Source organism: Phaseolus vulgaris, chromosome 9 (assembly GCF_000499845.2).
Source record: "Phaseolus vulgaris cultivar G19833 chromosome 9, P. vulgaris v2.0, whole genome shotgun sequence".
Classification (NCBI taxonomy): domain Eukaryota; kingdom Viridiplantae; phylum Streptophyta; class Magnoliopsida; order Fabales; family Fabaceae; genus Phaseolus; species Phaseolus vulgaris.
The window spans coordinates 5,682,365-5,700,927 of record NC_023751.2 but is presented as its reverse complement, the minus strand read 5'-3'; positions in this window follow the sequence as shown (position 1 = coordinate 5,700,927).

The following is an 18,563-nucleotide window of genomic DNA, read 5'->3' as shown; positions in this document are numbered from 1 at the left end:
AACCTTCTTGTTCGACGATTAAGTCGCACATCAAACCCACCTTCCTGGCTTTAAGACTACGTAACGGAATCCCAAGCCAATCATTCGATCACTGCCCAAGACCGACCGAATGGAACCAGGTATCCTATGCATCATTTTCTTTCTAATTCACGATTTTCTTCTACACATAGTGCATATATTGCTAACATCACAACAACCAAAGAACCTCACACTTATGCTCAAGCTATCTTTGATCCAAATTGGCAAAAAGTAATGGACGAAGAGCTTTTCGCCTTGCAGCTAAATCAAATGTGGACCTTGATATTGTTACCCGTTGGGCAGAAACCCATCAGATGCAAATGGGTCTATAAAATAAAGTACAACTCAGATGGCAAAGGGGTACACTTAGATTGAAGGTGTTGACTATTTTGAAACTTTTTCACCAACAACAAAATTAACAACTTTGAGGTGTCTCCTTACCATTGCAGCAACTAGAAATTGGTTTACTCACCACCTAGATGTGCAAAATGCCTTCTTACATGGCACATTGCATGAAATTATTTACACGAACTTGCCACCCGGGCATCATCGACAGGGGAGAACATTGTATGTCAACTCAACAAATCCCTTTATGGTCTCAAACAAGTATCCTGAACATGTTTTTCAACATTTTCTCATGTGATTAAATCTGTAGGATTTCAACAGTCCAAGACATATTACTCTCTATTCACAAGACAAAATAACTCATCATTTACTGCCCTTTTGATTTATGTGGATGATATTCTTTTGACAGGAAATGATTTGACATAAATTCAACATGTTAAAGACTGTCTATTACAACAATTTCGCATTAAAGATCTTGGAGACTTAAAATATTTTCTAGGAACTGAATTTTCCCGTTCGAAAGCTGGTATTTACATATCACAAAGAAAATATGCGCTTGATATTTTGCAGGATATGGGACTCACAGGTGCTCGTCCAGACAAATCTCCAATGGAGCCAAACTTAAAACTCACACTAGACGATGGAGAGTTGTTAAAGGATCCAGTCAAATACAAGCGACTTGTGGGACGATAGATATACCTCACGGTTACTCGGCCTGACATAGTATTTTCGGTTCAGACCCTAAGTCAATATATACAGGCTCCTCGAAAACCTCAATGGGATGCTGCAATTCGAGTCCTAAAGTACATCAAAGAATCATCGGGACAAGGATTGTTATTGCCATCTGAGAACAATTTGACATTGAAAACTTATTGCGACTCAGACAGGGGAGGTTGTCAGACAACTCGGAGATCAGTATCTGGGTATTGTGTTTTTCTTGGTTCCTCTATTATCTCATGGAAATAAAAAAAACAGACAAACGTATCAAGATCATCTGCAGAAGCAGAATACCGCACGATGACAATACTTGTTTGGAGATAGTTTGGTTGCGATATCTGTTGCACGATTTAAAGGGGCCATGTAACTTGCCAGCTCAACTTTTCTGTGACAATCAAGCAACATTACATATAGCAGCAAACCCAGTATTTCATGAATGCACAAAACACATTGAGATAGACTGTCACATTGTACGAGAAAAATTACAAGCCGGGATAATCAGTCCTTCATATGTACCGACACAATATCAACTCGCAGATATTTTTACGTAGGCACTGAACAAGGAACAGTTTTTGACGCTGCGACACAAGTTGGGGTTCATGATCTTCACCTACCAACTTGAGGGGGAGTATTAAGGAAATAATAATTATCAAATTATACACAATTATTGTATGCAATTATTGTATGATATTGTACACAATTATATATAATTAATTTAATAATTATAGAATCCATGATTAGTGGATCCCTACCTAATTAGCTTGTAATTTGGAGAGAGAAAGTCTCCATACACTTGTATATATTTTCTATACATTGAGTGATGTAAATACACACAAGAGAATAAGAAATATCTCTTTTTCTTACCATTTTCTTATATTTTTCTTTAAATCAATAACTTGCAACCTTGTTCCATTACAGAGACCATTGGCTTGATCAATATTTCTCAAAAGCATAATAGGCACACCAATTTTCAAATGAAGGAAATGATTTGGTATCCTTGAACATTTTATCTCATTAAAGAACTTAGACGTGAACCATTCACCTTCAATTTCCTGATCTTCATCTGATTGGCAAGGTGTATCCGAGCTAAGATAAGTTATTTCTTTAGCACTTAACAAAGATAAAATAAAATCATTCACTTGCTCTACTGCTTCAGTTGTCAGACAAAGTATTGCTCCATCCTCAAAGTACCTAGGACACGTCATGTCAGTCAACAAATTAGGATAAACAAAATTCACCAATGACAACAAAGGTGTTTATGTGGCCTCAATCAATAGATCATGTGGAATTTCCATTACACACTCACCATTTTCATTCAAACCAATTATTCATCTCCAATTTTGAGGATCCTATCAACAAATTCTTTGATATTGTCTGCATTTACATTAGATTTTGCATTGTTTAATCTCATGTTCTGAGAAAGTTTTAAGACTCGACAACTTAGCCACAAATGAGAAGAGTTGATTGTTGACTTCACAACATCATATCTTGTTCCTTTTTTTACAACTGACAATATTTGTCTGAAATCACCTCCCAAAACCATAACCTTCCCACCGAAAGGTTTTTGGCTATTTCCTTTCATTAACTATTCTCATAATATCTCTCAAAGTTTTGTCAAAGGCTTCAAAACTCATTCGAATCATCATCAGTGCTTCATCCAAATAATCAATTTCTTTTCAATCAAAAGTCTAGCATGATGACTTCCTTGAGGTATATTGCAAGTTGATTGTTCATTATTAAAATAGGAATGTAGAATCTAGAATGTGCTGCCTTCCCTCCAAGCAATAGTAAAGAAGCAATTTTGCTTGATGCAACATTCAAAACAATCTTTCCTGTACATCTAACGACAACAAACAACATTCTCCACATAAAACTTTTGCTAGTTCCACCATAACCTTATAGAAAGAAGAAAATACTATTTTTAGAAACAAATGATGATATGATCTCTTTATAAACATTTAATTGCTCAGCAGTGAGACATTTCAACAATGACGTATGCTCTTTTGCCATTTCATCTTTGTTGTAGTTAAGTTTGTCCATAATAAAGCTATTTTGAAATAAAGATGAATTAGAAGGATCAAGTTAAGGCAAACAAACAAACTCTTCTAATGAGCACCCATTTTCAATTAATAACTCTTGTATTTTTAATAGGCAAAGATCATGTAGTTGCTTCTCATCGAGCTGAAGACTTAACATTATTTTTCAAAATATGCATAAGGTTCATAATTTATAGTGAAAATATGTAATTAATTATAGCATTTTAAAAGTTCAATACTTGGCAATCGCGGTTTTTTTCATTTGTGGCATAAGATTCCATTTGACATTAATTTCCAAGAAGCTTTCTAAACCACTTCCGGTTTCGACATGTGTGCATGTACAATAATGAAACAGACAAACGTCTGAGTTCATGACCAACAACTATTTCACTTGCTTCTTTTATTGCATCAATGAATTCTTTGTCACGTTTCAATAGTCCTAGTTGATGAGAATCAAAAAGATGCTGTTAATAGGAAGAATGGACAAGGGCCAAATCATTTAAAGTTCTTCTTATTAGTCTTTTCAAAAGATGAGGCCCAAGCCCAAAGCCCAAGCCCAAAGCCCAAGCCTAAAGCCCAAGCCCCAAGCCCAAGCCCAAGAAGGCCAAAGCCCAACAAGCCCAAGTCCATCCCATGAGGGGCAAACCCAAGCATTAAATAAAAGAGCATCATTTGAATTACTCTTGTATAGTTGTAGGAGGTGTGGATATTAAATAAAGGAGTGAGAATATGTAAAATAAAGTCACATTGTCCATGTGACTTAGGAGAGTAGGTGTAGGTGTAGTTTTTAGGAGGTGTCATAGTAGAAAAAGGTCACACCTCCCATGTGACTTGTTTTTGGTGGGAATTTCAAATGAGTTTTATTTGAATTTTCCCACCTATTTTCCAGCACCCTCACACTATAAATAGAGGTGTGGGCTCTTGTAAAATTCATATTGGAAATTGGAATTAGAGAAACTCTACTCAAATTGAGAGAGAATTGTGTGAGAACTTGTTTTCTCCTCTACCTTGTCTTATCTTGAGTGCCTTGGCTCTCTCAAGTGGCGGCATTTGCTCACTTATCTTGGATCCTTCACACTCCAAGTGGCGTGATCACTAGTCAAGCTCTTCATCTCCATAAGTTCTTCTCTCCTTCATCTTCCATTTCATTTTCCATGCTTTACGAAATGTTAAACATGTCTTAAGCTTCTTTCTATTCGGTGTTGTGCTTCCTTTCCACTTATGTTCGGTTCATTTCTGTTCTAGCTTGTTTTGTTCGGTTCAATTCTGTATTTGAAGCATTCTATTCGGTTCTTTTGCTTTTAAACACATTTTAATCGGTTCAATTGGCAATAGATGGATCTTCCATGTGAGTTTGGTGTTTGGTGCAAGTTTTGGTGAGTTCTTGAAACATAGAACATTGATCCAATTCTATTAAAAGTGCCTATTCTTTCTCCAATTCAAGTTGATTCCATAGAATGTCAAAGAATCATCTCTACTTTGCTAGTGGAATCATATCATGTGGTATCTAGAGTTTAGGTTTGTTCTTGTTTAATTTTGAGTTGTGTTGCACTTTTAATTCAAGAGCTCTATAATTCTTGTTGTTTATCTGTATGTTTTTAGGCTTATTTTGAGTTTTATTGCTGTTTTCTTAATTGTGCCTATCATGTGTTTGTGTCTTTTCCTTTTTGAATCCATCCAAGTTTTGTCATATTCATGTTTTTCCAAGAATGTCATCACTTCTTGTAGTACTTTTATTGTATTTTTTGTTTCTTGCTTTGGTGTAATACAGTTTTTCTGAACTTGTGTTTTGATCCTTTGTGCATTTTCTTTTTTAGTATTGAGTTCATACTTGTATTTTAGATCTATACAAGTTCTTACACATCATTTCCATTATGTCTTTGCTAGTTCTTAATTCTGTTTTTTCATTCCAGTATAGGTTCCTCTGTTTTTCATAAAAACGTGCTGACTGTTTGGTTTATCAAAATTTCTGTATTTACTGAAAAATTCTGAAATTCTGGAATTAAGTAGTTTGAGGTGTTACAAAATAGTGAAAAAAAGAAGTACATCAAAATTCAATATACAAAAAAAATGATAAATGAAATAAGAACAGTGTGTAATTCTGCCGAAAAAAATACGGTAATCTGGCAGTGATTTTAGAAAATTTATCTCAATTAATTGGCTTACTATTTTTGCGTAATTCCAGTGCCATTGTTGATCTAAGATCTTGAACTTTCTGTGGTTAAAATTTCATAATCCAGTTCGATTTATATCGTTCCAGTGTAATCAGTGAACATCAAGCACAGTTTGCATAAAAAAAAAAAATATTTTCCAGTAGTTCTGTTTTTGTTTTCTTCATCTACTCTTGTGCTTTTCTTTAGGTATCTTTTGTGTGCCTTCTTTTTAATTGAGTCCCTTATTTTCTTGCTTGTCTTTTATTCATTACTCTTTGAGTTTGTCATACATCTTGTATTCCTTTTGTTATAGCCTTTTATTGCTTATACCTTTTCTTGTTTGTCTTTCATTGTTCATTGGTTTTGTGGTGATTTGCTTTGAGATTGTGTGCTCTTGCTTTGACATATTTCATTTGAGGTTACTCAAGGCCTCAAGATCAGCTTGGTAAAGGGAGTATTCTTTCTTTGGAGTGATTTAAGTGACACTTCACTTCGGCATTTTGCTCCAATTTCTTTTTGGTAACCTTGATTTCTTAACATTGTTTGTTGTTTTTGTTTGCTGTTTTCTTTTATAAATGGCTTCATATTCCAGCAGTGATGCTTACAAATAGCACTCTCCTAGCAAAGCTTCTGTTCTTGGTGAATTAAAAGAGGCCAAGCGAACCATTACACTCAAAGATGAAGCTATTAGACGGTTGGAAGAAAAATTGCAAAGCATTGAAATGACGCAAGCTAGGTCCTCTCATTCTATCCATGGAGAGCGTCATTTTCATAGACCTTCATCTAGAGGCTCTTCCAATGATCATGGCCGCGAAGAGGAACATAGAAGAAGGAGACCTCAACCCCACTTTCAAGGATATAGACCTCATGCTCATGAAGATAGACGCAAAGGCTAAGCTCCCTTCGGTCAAAATTCCTAGTTTCAATGGGGATAATGATCCTAATGTGTACATAGATTGGGAGGCTAAATGTGAACAAATTTTTGAGATCCATGAGATCCAAGATGAGCACAAATTTAAGCTAGCTACCTTAGAGTTTAGTGATTATGCCATGAAATGGTGGCATAGGGTTGTAAAGGACATTATCTATCACAAGGGTCCTCCCGTGGACTCTTGGAACTCTTTAAAGGATCAAATGCGCCTTAGGTTTGTGCCACCACACTTTAGGAAAGACCTCATGTTGAGACTCCAACGGTTTCAACAAGGCACTCTAAGTGTGGATGCTTATTTCTAGGAGTTAGAAACACTTTTACTTAAAGTTAATTTGAAAGAAAGTGAGGAAGCTATGATAGCTAGGTTTGTAAGTGGCCTAAGAAAGGATATTCAAGATGTTGTTGAACTTCAAAAGTATTCATCTTTGGGATCTTTGGTTCACCTTGCAATGAAGGTTGAAGCCCAAATTGCTAAGAAAATTGCTTTTAAAAACTCTCCCAATGATGGTTACTACAACAACTCTTGGAAAAATAAAAAATCTTTTTCAAACCTTCCTTCTAAGGATTCTTCTTTCACACCTAGAGAGTCTAAGCCTTCTACTTCTACTCATATCTCACCCATCAAATCGTCTAGCAAGAAATGTTTTAAATGTATGGGATATGGTCACATAGCTTCTAATTGCCCTTCAAAAAGAAATATGTTTGTGCATAATGGGGTAGTAGTTAGTGAGCATGATTCCAATTCCTCTAGGCATTCTTCACCTTCTAAGCCATCAGGTGAAATTTAGAGTGAAAGTCCTTGTGAAGGTGACTTATTGATGATAAGGCGTATGTTGGGAACAATTCCAAAATCTTTGGATGATGCTCAAAGAGAAAATATTTTTCACACCCGATGTCTTATCAACAACAAGTTATGTTCCTTGATTATTGATGGGGGTAGTTGCACTAATGTGGCTAGTACAAGAGTGGTGGAGAAGTTAGCCTTACCCACTATCTCTCATACCAAGCCTTATAAATTGCAATGGTTAAGTACCAAAGGAGAAATCATGGTTAATAAACAAGTCCTCATTAACTTTGCAATAGGAAAGTATAAAGATGAGGTTTTATGTGATGTTGTGCCCATGGAAGCAACTCATATTCTTTTAGGAAGGCCTTGGCAATATGATAGACATGTTTTACATGATGACCTATCCAATACAATGTCTTTTTCCTTCCAAGGGCGCAAGGTTATCTTAAAACCCCTCTCTCCAAAAGAGGTTCATGGGGACCAAATAAAAATGAAAACTAAAAGAGAAAATGAGAAAGAAAAAGAAGTAAGTACTAAACCGAGTCACACCACTTTGCCCACTAAATCCAACATGTTGACTCGTGCTATGCCTCAAATGGAACCTCCAAAGGTCTTCTTCTTCTTCATCTTTTTCATTACCCAAGGTTCCTATTTCAACACCAACTTGGTTAAAAAATGTTAGGGATGATTTTTTCTTACCTCCTGATGGGTTTCACCATTTAAGAGGTCTTTTTCCAAAACATATCATCATTCCCAAACAAATTTTCCAACTTGGTCGATTTATAGAACCTCCTTTTCTGAAATCCCATTGTTTACAAATGCTAAGTCATGTTTGCCTTTTTCTTCCACTTTTAATTGTAAAAATAAACTGACTTTGTTATATGCAGGGATTCAGAATTCGTGGACGAATTCTCTCCAACTCGAGGAGTATGATGAGAATAAAAAAGATACTGTTAATAGGAAGAATGGACAAGGGCCAAATCATTTAAAGTTCTTCTTATTAGTCTTTTCAAAAGATGAGGCCCAAGCCCAAAGCTCAAGCCCAAAGCCCAAGCCCAAGAAGGCCAAAGCCCAACAAGCCCAAGTCCATCCCATGAGGGGCAAACCCAAGCATTAAATAAAAGAGCATCATTTGAATTACTCTTGTATAGTTGTAGGAGGTGTGGATATTAAATAAAGGAGTGAGAATATGTAAAATAAAGTCACATTGTCCATGTGACTTAGGAGAGTAGGTGTAGGTGTAGTTTTTAGGAGGTGTCATAGTAGAAAAAGGTTACACCTCCCATGTGACTTGTTTTTTGTGGGAATTTCAAATGAGTTTTATTTGAATTTTCCCACCTATTTTCCAGCACCCTCACACTATAAATAGAGGTGTGGGCTCTTGTAAAATTCATATTGGAAATTGGAATTAGAGAAACTCTACTCAAATTGAGAGAGAATTGTGTGAGAACTTGTTTTCTCCTCTACCTTGTCTTATCTTGAGTGCCTTGGCTCTCTCAAGTAGCGGCATTTGCTCACTTATCTTGGATCCTTCACACTCCAAGTGGCGTGATCACTAGTCAAGCTCTTCATCTCCATAAGTTCTTCTCTCCTTCATCTTCCATTTCATTTTCCATGCTTTACGAAATGTTAAACATGTCTTAAGCTTCTTTCTATTCGGTGTTGTGCTTCCTTTCCACTTATGTTCGGTTCATTTCTGTTCTAGCTTGTTTTGTTCGGTTCAATTCTGTATTTGAAGCATTCTATTCGGTTCTTTTGCTTTTAAACACATTTTAATCGGTTCAATTGGCAATAGATGGATCTTCCATGTGAGTTTGGTGTTTGGTGCAAGTTTTGGTGAGTTCTTGAAACATAGAACATTGATCCAATTCTATTAAAAGTGCCTATTCTTTCTCCAACTCAAGTTGATTCCATAGAATGTCAAAGAGTCATCTCTACTTTGCTAGTGGAATCATATCACTAGTGCTTAGCAAACTTCTTCATATGTATTGAATGTTTGCTCGTTTACTGTCCTTATGCTAGCATAGTCAAGATAACCATTTTGAATAGTCAACAATATCCTCATGTAATAAAGTTCTCCACATCCAGGTGGTACATAACTTAGTCTACCAATGTTGTAACCTTGCTTCCTTGGTTTCCATTTTCTCTGTTGAGCAATCCACATAAACTTTCTTGTAAATTCATCATATGTCAACTTCCTTCCATCAACATATTTTTTGTTTGCCTCAAACCAACCTAGAAACATGGTCTTCATAGATTCATTTTTTTGCCACAATTGATCAAGATTGACATCATCTTTAAACAATTTATTTTTGTTGCTTCGACAAATGAAATGACAACCCTTGTACAGCTAGCCATCTATGATGTATGTCAAAGCCAAAAGTTCGCCAAACAGCCTCACACAGAGATAAGTATCTACAATCATAATAATTCTTGATTTCGTCAACATTAGTTTTCTCTTCATCTTTTGTAGTACCATTGCTAATTTTCATTGTAGCCCTGTCAAGTCCTTTGTTAACATATTTGAAAAGATATTTGATAGAATTTGACTTGTTGCAATATTCTATATTCACATGTGCTTAATACCTCATAAGAAGATGGACAATATATGGAATAACATTGCTGTTATCCATTTGGATATAATTTTTTTCCACAAATATTCCATTATTCTGACGTTTATAGATTGGGTATCCATCTTCATCAATAATAGTCGCAACTATAAAATTTTTTGGAAAGAATTTTGAACATTTACCTTGTTTCATGCAAGGTGAATTTAATTTAGCCAATCCACATGGTCCATGTATCATGTAGCTTGTAACAACTTTGAACAATTCTGGATACAAATGTGGGTGAGGTAATTCAGTAGATATGACATATCAATGTCTGTTGCATTATGCAGCTTGTTTGATCCATCCAACCATAATAGTATATGAGCATGTGGTAAACCTTTTTTTGGAAATTCAATGGTGTACATGTTTGAAACAAAAGAAGAGGATAAGCCAATTAATTATGGTAATTTCATACTGTTAAACATTTGACTGTAAATATTTAATTTAATAACCTGCAGTTGTTTGATCAAAGAACTTATTCTTCTTAAAATCTGTCATCATTGCATCAAGTTTAAGTTTGAAGAATCTACAAACAATATCAGGTTTATCTAATGGACTTAATCCTTTTGGTCCAAGAACATCACGAATTTAAGGCCAATTGACATTGCATGTTATTGTTATGAACAAATCAGGATAACTAAATCTTCTACAAATGGCCATAGCATCTTGACAATTGTTGACCATGTAACGCATTCCACCAGTAAAAGATGAAGGCAAAACAATACGTCTACCAACGCAAGAAGGATCAGTTTCTCCCCTGTTAATTGCTTCTTGTAGGCCATTCAAAATTTCAGATCGAAGTAATTTATGATTTGACCTAATGAAAGACAAACATTGTGCTTCAATCATGGTATAATAATCCACCACAAATTGCTGAAACAGCCTACGTGCATGTACTATGTTACCAAACTCACAATGTCTTTCTTAAATCCGGAAGGCAATAAATTCCCTTAAGGAAACACAAATTCTTTTTCTACTTTCACTACCACTATGAAGTTCCCTTATTGGAATATTTTTTTGATAACCATCTTCTCCAGAGGGAAACATCAAAGGATATTGTAGTGAGATGAAAGTAGTGTCATGAAGCCTTGATAAACCACCACTGAACTTCTTCATAATTATATCTCTGCCTATGTCCATGTTTGTGAAATCTCCAACAATTAAAACAACTATCTCATTTGATGACGACATATTGTACACTCTTGGATCTTTCAATCGATTTCTAAATAATCGCAGTGTAAAATCTGATGGTGTATCCTCAACAGACAAATCTCTTACTCTTCGTAAGGATTTAACAAGAATATTTTATTGATCTACCATCTTTATGAAATCACCAACCAAAGATTTGTCAAGTATGGATTTATTGTTAGTTGACCTGAAACCACATGCAACAATAAACAATGAGATCACTGGAACGTTTAGATAGTAGTAAATACAAACATACTTACTCAAAATGGCTCATTCTATTATTTAATTCATTCTCTGTATCATATATATACAACTGTGAAAACTTGGGATTGGAATCTGCAACTGGTAACAAACTTCCAATATGATGATAATTTTGCCCACTAAGTATGAACTGAGGAGGTGCATAATCATTATTCATAGAAGAATCAATCTTTCCAACTATTGAAGTAAACGAAAACATACTGTTGTAAGTTCTAATGTTATCTAAGAAATGCTTGCTTCTAGGATCTTCACCGTTTAATAAATTGTTTAGTAGTTCTGGAGGTTTTTGTAAAAATGGTAGCTGTACTTTTCCCTTTTGGCAACATATAGAAAATTCCACTTCTCCTGAACGTTTTGTTTTATCAACATGTTTGTCATACCAGAGAATAGCTCCTCAATGAACACATTCAATTGAAGGTTCACCAACATGAAGAACTTATGAAAATTACAAAAAAAATCAGATAAAACGTTACATTGCAATCATGTCTTATATTACGATGTACTATGAAGCAAGTAATAATAATGTGCTAACCTTGCAATTCAGATTTTGAATATAGTTCACTTCTAAAATTGCTGTGTACATCACCTGACATAAATAATAAGAATCATATTTATACATCATGGGAACAATTTTGTATACAATATAAGGAAACACATTAAAGATACTTGTATGATTTACCATTATTTCCAAAATTTGGAGACCATTCACCATAATGTAATGTTTTGATAATTGAATTTATTATGCTCAAAGGATATCTAATAGCTTTCTTTTGACAGACAAAGTAAGAATGATGTACAACTTCAGAACATTGAACATATTCAATTCTTCCTGTATAGAAAAAATTATTGATATCAACACTATGTACATATAAAAAGTAATTAATAAAATCATATGGGAAGGCGTATACAATGACAACCTACATGTTCTTCATCAATTCTTGTGGGTTGCTTCGATGTATTCAACAATTTGTTCAAAGATAACTGATATAATTTTTTATTTGACATAGAGTGAGATGACTTTGAACTTTGGAACATAAAGAAGATATATGTGACGCTATTGGAGTATCTGTCATCAATGTTTAAAATAAGATAAAACATATGACAAATGCACTATTAATTGAAATCTATAACAAATAATCATGTTTCCAAATCAATCGAATTTCAAGGTTTAAGACATCACTTACTAAAGTTCAAATTTGATAATGGTTTCCTTTGTGCAATTGATTGCAGTATGTTTTGATCAGAAGAAAATTCTACTACGAGTAAAGGATATTATAAACAATGAGTAATTTATATAATAATATGCAATATCCCTTTATAAGAAAGGCCTTAAGACTTACTTGTACTTAAAAGAGATGAGGGTTGCCTATTCTCTAAGTCAGATATTGCATTCTGTGAAAAATAATAATCTTCTCCATCATTTGTAGCTATTAAGTTCCTTTGGATTGTGTATTCTCGGTTAAAAACCATTTTCATTTTCTTAGTTGGATTTTGATATGATTTGTCACAAACATCTGCAGTGCACTAAATAACAATAAACTAACATAATTTCATGTATCTGTTGTTAAAAAAGAATTTGATTTTCGAAAAGAAATTGTGGTATTCTGAGGACTTTGTTTGGTGTAATTCTGATTTGAAGTAAATGACCAAATTAAGTCATCAAGGATAAACTTAAATTGTATATTACAAAATAGATAAACACCATATGAGGTTCTACTGTAACTTTGGTAACCTTTCTATGTAACTTATTATGAAGGATGATTTTCCTTCGATCTCTTGCAGACTTTGACTCATCTGGATCCATATGCATATACAAATGTTAGTGAAGTTCAATTAGTAGTTAAATGGTTTCCTTTGTGCAATTGATTGCAGTGTGTTTTGATTAGAAGAGAAATTAAGTGCGAGTAAAAGATATTATAAACAATCAGTAATTTGTATAATGATATGTAATATCATGTTATAAGAAAAGCCTTAAGACTAACCTGTACTTAAAGGACGTGAGGGTTGTCGATTCTCTAAGTTTGATATTGCATTCTGTGAAAAATTACACTCTTCTCCGAGATTTGCAGCTCTTAAGTTTTTCTTTTGGGTTGTATCTCGTGGGGTAACAACAATGTCAGATTCCTCTGTTAGATTTTTGAATGAATTATCATGTTCATCTACATGAAAATTTTAAATTTTATATTCAAAATGTTAGCCGTTAATTGATAAAACTTTGATTCTAAACTCCTTCAAATATACTGCATATAAGACCAAAACCTGAATTACAAATAGTTTTTCTGTGTAAGTTATCATCACTTGAAAAACACAACTCTTCTGTACTCTCTATGTCAGAAAAAACCTTCTGTGTGTATTTTAATCCATATGAAATAGTTGTTAACTTATCCCTTGGTTTGTGGATTCTTGCTTAAAAACAATCTTCATTTTCTCTGTTGGATTGTGGTTTGATTTGTCACTGACATATGCAGTGCAATTTTCATTTTAATACATTAGCACTAAATAATAACCAACAATCAGAACCTCATCTAACTGTTCTTAAAACATAATTTTCTTCTCCAAAAGAAATTGATGTGGTCTAAGGACTTTGTTTGGTCTAATTTTTATCTCAACTACATCAACGAATCAAGTAATCAAGGATAAACTTAAATTGTATATTACAAAAAATGATAAACACCACATGACGTTCTACCTGTAACTTTGGTAGCCTTTCTGTGTAACTTATTCTGAAGGATGATCTTCCTTAGATTTCTTGCAGACTTTGACTCATCTGGATCCATATGCATATACAACTATTAGTGAAGTTCAATTAGTAGTTACATGGTTTCCTTTGTGCATTTTATTGTTGTGTGTTTTGATTAGAAGAGAAATTAAGTGTGACTAAAGGATTATAAACAATCACTAATTTATATAATGATATACAATATCACTTTATAAGATAAGCCGTAAGACTAACCCGTACTTAAAGAACATGAGGGTTGCCTATTCTCTAAGTCTGATATTGCATTCTGTGAAAAATTACATTCTTCTCCAACATTTGCAGCTGTTAAGTTTTTCTTTTGGGTTGTATCTCGTGGGGTAACAAGAATGGTAGGTTCTTCTGTTAGATTTTCGAATGAACTATAATGTGCATTTGCATGAAAAATTTTCATTTTTATATTCAAAACGTTAGCATTTAATTGATAAAACTTTGATTCTAAACTCCTTCAAATATACTACATATAAGACCGAACCTGAAATATACATAGCTTTTCTGTGTAACTTAGCATCACTTGATTTGTCACTGACATCTGCAGTGCAGTTTTCATTTTAATACATTAACACTAAATAATAACCAACAATTAAAACCTCATATAGGTGTTCTTAAAACAAAATTTGCTTATCCAAAAGAAATTGATGTGGTTTGAGGACATTGTTTGGTCTAGTTTTTATCTCAACTACATCAAAAAATCAAGTCATCGAGGCTAACTTAAATTCTTTATTACAAAAAGATAAACAACATATGAGGTTCTACCTTTAAGTTTGGTAGGTTTTCTGTGTAACTTATTCTGAAGGATGATCTTCCTCCGGTATACTGCAGACCTTGACTCATCTGGATCCATATGCATACACCGATGTTAGTGAAGTTCAATTAATTGTTAAATCCTTTCCACAAAACAATTTTTCAAATGGCTAGTGACCAATGAAAGGTTAGAGCGGGAATATCCAAATATTCTTTCTAGGATGCACTTTGTGTTGAACCAAGTGTGTTCAAGCTTTGAAGAATCCAAACCCTTTGAAAGTTGATGAAAGGCTGGATGTGCTTGTTGTTGCTGAGCTGTTTTTAGATAGGATCTAGGGTAGATTAATTGTATAAATCCACTCTTGATTGAATCCAAAGCATAAGCATTCTTAAACCTTTCAATTGAAAAGTGTTTTTCAAACTAAGTGAAAAACAACCTGTTGTTTTGTCGAAACAACTGATTGTTTTATACTTAGGTGTTTTTAGAAAGGTTGAAAACTGTTTTTGATGATTGACTTGCTGTCAAACCAAAACAATCGATTGATTCGTGGAAACAATCGATTGTTTGTTTTGGGACCATAACAGAAAACTGTTTCGTGCTTTGACTGAGCATTAAATGTTTTTCTAACTGTTTACGCTCCAGTTTTTAATGCTTTGACCAATCTTTAAATGAAATTAATAGTTTGTTAAGATTATGCAACAAACAACTTTGATTAAATACAGAAAAACAGATTTGAGTTTTTGACTGATTTTGAGATTTTGAAAAGTTGAGAATTGCTTAGAGATTGCATTGATCAAAGAGTGTGAGATAGGATTTTCATATTGTATTGATTTCAGATTTGTTCTGTAACAAGTGTAATCCTTTGTACTTTTAAAAGAAACTCTGTGTGTATAGTTGAGAAGTGTTGTGTGTTCTTAAGGGGATCAAGATCAGCATTCTTAGTGGTGTTGTGCTGGACCAAAGGAAGTGTGTGTCTTGAGGGGATCAAGGTCACTTCTTTGGTTGTGTTGTAAGTAATCTAGGGTTGATTGCTTAGTGGATTCCCAGTGGTTTCTGGGAAGACTGGATGTAGCTCTTGGTTAAGAGTGAACCAGTATAAACCTCTGTGTGCATTCTCTCTATCCTTTAACTCTTTAAATTCAATTTTTATTATTTTCGAACGGGTATAAACAACCGATTGTTTATGCGAAACAACCGATTGTTTTTCTGGTGCTGTGCTTTTTGCTTTGTGTTTTGGTAAACTGATTTCTTAATCAAGTTATTCTCGAAGTAATTTCATTCTTGGCTTAAAAGTTTGCGAAAACCCTCTTTAAACCATTCACCCCCTCTAGTTTAAAGCCATACATTCTAACAATTGGCATCAAGAGCTTGGTACTTGAAAGTTAATCAAGTCTGATCCGAAATTTTTTTTCTATGGCTGGAAAACTATCTTTTGAGGAAGGTGCTTCAATCTACAAACCACCTTTATTCTGTGGATTGAATTACAAGTATTGGGAGGCCAGAATGAAAATCTTTGTGGAATCTATTGATCAAGGAATTTAGGATTCAATTGAGAATGGTCCTTTCATTTCAAAGTTTAAAAAGAATGGTTCTTTGATTGCAAAACCTTGGTCCCAATGGACCAATGAAGAATGTAAAATGGCCAAGCTTGATTGTATTACTCAAAACATAATAGCTTCTGCACTAGATACTAATGAGTTTTTCAGGATATCAAAATGCAAAACTGCTAAAGAGATGTGGGACACACTCAAAGCTACTCATGGGAATATCAATGAATCAAAGGAAGTAAGGTCAAGAAGTCAAGCAAGAAGGAAAAGAAGGCAAAACAAGAAAAGCCTCAACCTCTGCTTCATGGCCAGAAAAGAAGATGACTCAAGTAGTGTAAGTTCATCTAACTCCTTAAACTCTGAAAACTATAGTCAATTGCTTCAAGCCTTTCAAGAAACACATGAAGAAGCCAACCAATTGACCCTCTTGAACAACCGGTTAAAGGGAATGAATAACTGGCTTGAAAACAGAGTCAAGACACTGGAAGAGGAATTGAAAAATTCAAAAACAGATTTTGAAAACCTTGAAATAGTTTACAAAAACTCCTCTTGCAAGTGTGACACTCTTGTTTGTGAAAATTGCAAAAATCTTGAAAAGAAAGTCCACTATCTTGTTAAAACTATGGATAAGCTTTCTAAAGGTCAATCCAACTTGGAGAATGTCTTGGCATCTCAAAACTGTGTTTTTGGAAAAGCTGGATTGGGTTTTAACCCGCAAAACAAGCAAGATAGATTTTCAAAGTCATTTTCGAAAATGCCAGAAAAACAACCGATTGGACCATCGAAACAACCGGTTGTTACATGCTTCTACTGCATGAAAAGAGGCCATTCTGTTAGGTTCTGTAAAATAAAAAAATATGCTGTTCCTAGGGGCTTTATGAAGTGGATTCCTAAGTGCAGTAAAGGTTCAAATGATGAATGTAAACCAAATGGACCCACATTCATAAGGGGACCAAATCTTTGTACATGAAAATCTTCTTTGTAGGAAAACTTGGAGGAGAGCATGCAACAATGATACTTGGACAGTGGATGCTCCAAGCACATGACTGGGGACAAATCAAAGTTCCTGAGCATCTCCTTTAAGCAAGAAGGGCACATTACCTATGAAGACAACAACAAGGGGAGGATTCTTGGGAGAGGATCCATAGGAGACAAAGATATCTTGGTCATCCATGATGTGCTATGTGTAGAAGGTTTAAAACACAATCTGCTGATCATTAGTCAATTGTGTGACAAGGGATTTCAAGTTATCTTCAAAACAAACACATGTGAAACCTGTCTCCCCAACCCTAAAGAGGTAATGTTGGTAGGTAAGAGAATCAATAATGTTTATCTTTTAGATATCTCTTCACCATGTTCAATTGGTTGTCTTTTATCCAAGCAAGATAAGTCTTGGCTTTGGCATAGAAGAATTGCTCATATTCACATGAATCACTTGAACAAGCTAATTTCAAGGGATCTTGTGATTGGGCTACCAAAGCTCAAGTTTGAGAAGGATCATATTTGTGAAGCTTGCCAAAAAGGGAAACAAGTGAAAAGCTCTTTTAAAATAAAAAATAAATGTTGTTTCTTCTTTAAAACCTCTTGAGCTACTTAACATGGATCTTTTTGGACCTTCAAGAACAATGAACCTTGGTGGAAATTATTATGCTCTTGTTATTGTGGATGATTTTTCTAGGTTCACTTGGACTCTTTTCTTGGAATAAAAAAGTGATGCCTTTTCTGCATTCAAGAAGCTTGCAAAACACAAAAAACAGCAACATAAGCTCAATAAGAAGTGATCATGGAGGAGAATTCCAAAATGAAAAGTTCAGCAAGTTCTGTGAAAAGATGGGAATTCTGCATAATTTCTTTGCTCCAAGAACTCTACAACAGAATGGTGTGGTAGAGAGGAAGAACAGGTCCCTTGAAGAGCTAACAAGAACAATGCTTAGTGAATCTTCTCTTCCTAAGTATTTTTGGGCTGATGCTATTAGCACTTCTTGTTATGTGATGAATAAAGTGCTAATTAGGCCAATTCTGAGAAAGACTCCTTATGAACTCTTCAATGGAAGGAAGCCTAACATCAATCATCTCAGAGTTTTCGGTTGCAGCTGTTTTGTTCTCAACAATGGAAAGGAAAGCTTAGGGAAGTTTGATGAAAAAGTTGATCTTGGCATCTTCATAGGTTATTCTCTCACAAGTCATGCATACAAAATCTACAACAAGAGGCTAATGACTGTGGAAGAGTCTGTTCATGTTGTCTTTGATGAGGTAGATCGCAAAAGCATCCAAATCCCGAAGACCAGTGCTGAAGAGGATTAGCAGAACATCAATTTGGAAAAGCTGGGCATCAGTGCAGAAAAACAACCGGTTAATTCGCAGAAACAACCGATTGAAATTCTGCAACAGAGTGAGTTGCCCAAAGAATGGAGGATTCCTAGAGATCTGTCAGTGGAAAACATCATAGGGCAGATAAAGGAAGGTGTCTC